At 35.3% G+C, this 6,507-nt stretch overlaps 1 pseudogene; it reads right to left on the minus strand.

Moving 5' to 3' along the window:
• The window catches only part of LOC107688575 (serine/threonine-protein kinase BRSK2-like), an 89,273-nt pseudogene that overhangs the window by 53,021 nt on the left and 29,745 nt on the right, over nucleotides 1–6,507 (minus strand).

A 6,507-nucleotide genomic window follows, 5' to 3' on the forward strand; every position in this document is an offset into this window, starting at 1 on the left:
AACATATTCTGTTACACCAAATACACAAAATAATGATCTTTAAAAAAGCATCATATGACCCCTTTAAACTCGTGATTTTAAATTATTCTGCACTTTATACATTTGCCCACTGCCATATTCATGTCATTTCCACTGTGTGCTGTATGTAAAATGAGTGTTACCTTGGCTTTATTTGAAAAAATATGATTCCCAATGCACACAAACTTCCCAGAATACTGAGTGCCCTGCTGGTTACAGTGTTTACTTCCTTTTTTATTATATTTTTTATTAAATATTTATTTATTTGTGAAAAATACTTTGTCATCTAAAGTATAAGTATGTTTATTTAACACATTTATTTTTTAATCAATTTTCAAATGATTTCAAATTTCTTAAACATGAATTAAAATAAATAAAATTATATCAGCTTTATATCGGCCACCCTGCTTTCCAAGATTTCGGCATCGGCTGTCAAAAAACCAATATCGGTCGACAACTAATGCAGATGACATTTTAGTATATATTTCTAACCCTCAAAAGTATGTTCCTTCGGTGTTGTCTTTGATTAAAACATCTGGGACATTCTCTGGCTTTACAATTAACTGGGAAAAGAGTGAATTAATGCCCATTACAACAAAAATTGACCCACAATTTCTGAAATCCACACCTTTTAAAAAAAACATACAATTCATTTGTATATCTTAGAGTCACAATTACTAAAGAACCCAAAGATCTGCTTAGGATAACTTGGCAACGAATGTTAGATCAGTTGAAACAAAATATTGAATTCTGGAGAACATTGCCCATGTCAATGGCAGGAAGGATTAACTTAGTGAAGATGGTAGTACTTCCACGATTTTTGTAAATTTTTCAGTTACTCCCTTGTTTTATCCCACAGAGTTTAAAAGTTTTTAAGCAGCTAGACACAATAGTAAAATGTTTTGTGTAATTACAAGAATGTGAGATTATCAAAGAAACATTTACGCAAAACTAAAAAGGAGGGAGGGTTTGGCCTGCCACAGTTCAGATATTACTACTGGGCAGCTAATCAAAGTATTTTCGCATGGTGGAAAAAGCGACCTTCTGATACAAATAGAGATCCGTCCTGGCTTAGAATGGAGCAAGCATTTTGCAATAGGACATCTCTTGCTGCTCTTCTTAATAGTCCTATTAGAATTGACCTGGCCTTATATGATAATCACTTTATTATAAATAATGCGCTGAAAATATGGAAACAGATTAAAGCCTATTTGAAGGTTCCCGACGTGTACCTAGATAGTCCTATATGTCAGAATCATCCCTTCTCTCATGGTTTACTTGATTCAGGTTTTACACAATGGGAGAAGAATGGCATTAAAAGAATAAAAGATCTGTATATAGACGGGACATTTGCCTCATTTGAGCAATTAAAAAAAGCCTTTAACATCAATATTTCTAATTTTTTTGGATACTTACAAGTTAGAGATTTTGTGAAAAAACAGATGTCAATTTTTAATGTGATGACAGAACACAATGTACTTGAAGAAATGCATAAGTTTAATACTTTGCATCGGGGAGCTGTGTCATATTTCTATAGTACTCTGTTAAAACATGAAGTAGTAGATGAAGCCAAAATTAAGCAGGCCTGGGAGATAGAATTAGGTTTAGAGATCGATTCAGACAGTTGGGAAGAAGGCCTTGAGAACATACATACTTGTTCAATTAATGTAAGGCATAATTTAATTCAGTTTAAAACCTTGCATAGATTATACTTATCTAAGGTAAAATTGCACAGCATTTTTCCAAAGGTTTCTCCATTCTGTAACAGGTGTAAAGTAGCAGAGGAATCCTTAACTCACATACTTGTGCCCTAAATTACAGGAATATTGGGAAAACATATCTGATTGTTTTTCTAAAGCATTCAAAAAGAATCTCAAACCATGTCCGCTTTTAGCTATAACGGATATTTAGTAATTTAAAGATGTTTAATATACATGAAAGACAAGCCATATTATTCAGTATGATATTTGCCAAGAGGGTTATTTTAAGAATGTGGAAAACTGATTTTGCACCCAAGTTTGAAATGTGGGGTAGAGATCTTGTAAGTATGTATTGGAGAGGTTGAGGTACATCAATAATGAAAAATCTGAGGTATTTGACAAAACATGGGGCCAAATTTTAGATTATCTCAATGTAATTGATGTAATGCATTCATAGCCAATGACCCTTGTTAATGACAAGTTATTAATAATGGAGTGTGATCTGAATTAATTGATAATGTATTTAATATAGTGCCTAAAGTATTATTTGACAGCCAATAAGTCAGGATAATGCTTTTTTTTTTTTGTATTTTGCACAATAAATGTCATCATTTTATTTTAATATACATGCACAGGACTAAGTGACTTTACAACATTTACGAATTTGTATCCTGCTTATGCATTACCTGACAAGTTAAATTATAATTTGCCTTTATATGCATTTGTCCCTCAAGTGTTCTGTTGTTCTGTCATAGGTTATTACATTTTAATTTATATTTTATTATTGTAATTATCTTTTATTCGTTATCGTTGTCCTGTTTGTTCTGTGAAAAAGCTAAACACTAACATAAATATTAAAAAAAAAATAAAAAATAAAAACGTGTAGAGGACATCTGCAACCAAAGGAACAAGATCCACAGCATGTTATCTGACTTGTTATTGTCTAAAGCCCAAAGTATACATCGGTTCGGTTTATACGCATATGTAAGAGTTCGCGTACAATGTGCATAATGCAAATCACTTTGTGCATCAGTTAAATGACGTCTTCTTCTCTAAGTGGGCATTTTTCAGTCAGCTGCAAACTGTATAGTGGACCAGACTTTATGCTGATAGTAAAAATACTTACTGCTACTGTTGCAGTTGGTTATTACTTAGTTCACTAGAATAAAAATTCTATTAAAACTAGCATTTCTATATATGAAACTGATGCTATATAACTAAACCCATGAAAACGTCTCAGTTGAAACTCATCTGTCTTACCGTTAACCGATTACCAGAGTTGACCTCGATCATTCCTCGCAGAAGGTTCTGGCAGTCCGGTGGGATAAAATGGGGCATGTGAAACACACCCAGCTTCACTTTTTCTAACAAGTTTCTTAAATTGTCATCATCAAACGGCAGAGCTCCCTGAATGAAAGACACGGACAACAAAAAGAAAATGCATCAGTCTGAGGAGAAATTCAGAGTAAATGAGGATTGCTGGAGAAGGAGAACAAATTAGAAGACAAGTGCTCAGAGGATTGACCTAAAAATTATAAGTTTTCATTTATTAACTCTCGCTTCGGTGCTTTTTCTTATGTAAGGTGTCTGTCGGTACTGCTGACATGCTACAGATGAGAGTGATGATGTTTCATTTTTATTTCTGATGAAAAAGCAAAAAAAAGGAATAAAAAAAGAGAGAGAGAGACAGGATGAGTGCATAAATGCACTCCAATCACTGTATATGAGAGGATTTTGAGTATTCAGCATAGAGTCAGTCTTCCAAAGCACAGTCTGTCAGCAGTCAATTTTATTTTTGGTTTTGGTGCTGTCTGCCTTTCCACAGCAGGTCATTATATATTTCATAAAGGGACGAAAAAGAAAAGAAAAGAAAAGAAAAGAAAAGAAAAGAAAAGAAAAGAAAAGAAGAGAAAAGAAAAGAAAAGAAAAGAAAAGAAAAGAAAAGAAAAGAAAAGAAAAACAAATGTGAGATGATAAAAAAGACACAATTAGATATGAAGACACTGTGAAGATGAAACAAAAAGAAATGCAATGAGATGAGGCAAAATGAAAGAAGAGAAGAGTAATGTACTGATAGGATGGCTAAACAAGACAAAACCGATGAAATGAGACAAAACGAGAAAAGAAAATAGATGAGATGAAAGTGCGAGCAGACAATATGAGATGTAATAAGATAAGAAAAAATAAAAGACAAATCAAAAGAGACAAAATTAAATGCCATGAGAATAGACAGAAAGAGACGGGATGACTTAAGAACAAATGAGACGAGATGAGACAAAATGAACAAAAGAGAAGAGACTAAATGAGGCAAGATGAGATGAGATGAGACAAGCCAAAAAGAGATGCAATAAGAGGAGACAAAATGAAAGAACAGACAAAAGCGAGACAAGGCAAGGTGTCATGATGAGACTAAATGAGATGAGAAGAGAGAGGAAAACAGAAGAGACAAAACAATATGACACAAAACCACACAAAACAGTACAAAATGAAATAAAGAGACAAAAATGAGATGAGACAAGGTGACAAGAGATAAGATAAAATGCAGTGAGATGAGATGAGAGAAAAACAGAAGAGACAAATCTATTTGAGATGAGACAAAATGAAAAAAGAGCAGAGACAAAACAACATGAAATGCAATAAGATGAACAAAAATAAAGAAGAGAACAGATAAAAATGAGACGAGGCAAGGCGACACAAGATGAAAGTGAAAGTGACGTGACATGTGGCCAAGTATGGCGACCCATACTCGGAATTAGTGCTCTGCATTTATCCCATCCAAAGTGCACACACACAGCAGTGAACACACACACACCGTGAACACACACCCGGAGCAGTGGGCAGCCTTTTTTTTTTTTTGCTGCGGCGCCCGGGGAGCAGTTGGGGGTTCGGTGCCTTGCTCAAGGGCACCTCAGTCGTGGTATTGAAGGTGGGAGAGAGCGCTGTACATTCACTCCCCCCACCTACAATCCCTGCCGGTACGAGACTCGAACCCGCAACCTTTGGGTTACGAGTCCGACTCTCTAACCATTAGGCCACGACTTCCCCCAAAAGATGAGACCAAATGATATGAGGTGCGAGAGGAAAACAGACAAAAAGAGACCAAACAACATGAGACGAGACAAGACTAAATGAAATTCAATAAGATGAGACCCAATAAGAGACAAAAATGAGACGAGACAAGAAGACACGAGACGAGACAAAATGAGATGCAGTGAGATGAGACTAGAGAGGAAAACAGAAGAGAAGAGACAAGACAATATGACACAAGACCAAACAAGACAAAACAAAATAGGCAAAATAAAAGAGAATACACAAACGAGACAAGACCAGGTAACAGGAGATAAAATGAGATGAGACGAGAGAGGAAAAAAAAAAAGAGACAAATCGATATGGCAAGACCAAACAAAACAAGACAACATTAAATGCAATAAGATAAGAAAAAATTAGACGACACGTGACAAGATAAAATGAGATGCAATGAGATGAGAAAAGAAAGGAAACAAAACAAGACGAGATCACATGATACAAAAAAGATGAGACTAAATGAGATTAAATGAGATGAGACAAAAAGACAAGAGGAGACAAGAGAAGAGACAAGAGGTGATGCAAGAAAAAAGAAAACAAAAGAAAACAAAAAAGAAGAAAACAAAAGAAAAAAGAAAAGAAAAGAACCGTTGAGCTGAGGTTCCTGTGTGGTTGTTTGAATGTAATGTGCAGCTCTAGTCTGCTCTGAAGTTGCAGAAGCTCATTGAAGAAAGGACTGAGTCATCATCATTTCTAGAACGTCAAAAACAATCCAGCTCCGCTTTAAAATGCAGGCCAGTGGCTCTGTGTATACAGATAAACCTCTCAGACTCAAGGGTCTCAATTTTACTCTCAAAATTGAACAAGAGTATTTCAAATGAGCTGGAACTCTTGGGGATATCGCTGCGGTTGAGATGTGCAGGTAAAACATTTCAAATAAAATCTGCTAATAACGCAGTGCAGAAGTGTGACGCATACCTGCTCCAAATTCTATTGTCTTTGGGACAATAGAATCAATTCCCAGCCTTCATTCACATATGCATGTTCATTTTCACAAAATACCATTTCTGATGAAAAAGGATCGCAGATAACATTCTGAAAACATGAGTTTAACTTTAATATCCATCACGCTGTCAAAATCAGCAACATAATACAATGTGTTTGAAAGTTATTTGTGTGTTTCTACACAATTTGATCAAACTAAAGAGAAAATATCTGACTTAATCTAAGATATAGTTCACGCAAAAATAAAAATTCTGTCAAACCTGTATGACTTTCTTTCCTTTAACAAAAGGAGATATTTTCTTGTTATGTTCATGCTGCTCTTTTCCATACTCTGAAAACTCATATAGTTTTAAAGGGGTCATATATTACGATTTCAAGTTTTCCTTTCTCTTTGGAGTGTTACAAGCTGTTCGTGAATAGATAAGACCCCTAAAGTTGCAAAGACTAAAGTCTCAAACCCAAAGAGATATTCTTTATAAAAGTTAAGACTCGTCCACGCCCTCCTAAAATGCCTCGTTTAAACGCGCCCCCACATGTCTACGTCACTGTGTGGGAAGATTTGCATAACGCCGCCCAAATGTTCACGCAAAGAAAGAAGGCGTAACTTTGATTCTCGCTGTAGTAGTGTTGTTGCCGCCGCCATGTCGTGAAGACACTGTGTGTTTCGTTGTGAAAGCAAAACTACTTTGTTTGGTCTTCCAAAAGAGGACACGACTAGAAATCAGTGGTTAAGTTGTATTTACAACACTGTTCCAGAACA

This window comes from Sinocyclocheilus anshuiensis, unplaced genomic scaffold (genome assembly GCF_001515605.1).
Source record: "Sinocyclocheilus anshuiensis isolate Anshui unplaced genomic scaffold, SAMN03320099.WGS_v1.1 scaffold521, whole genome shotgun sequence".
NCBI classification, from domain to species: Eukaryota; Metazoa; Chordata; class Actinopteri; order Cypriniformes; family Cyprinidae; genus Sinocyclocheilus; species Sinocyclocheilus anshuiensis.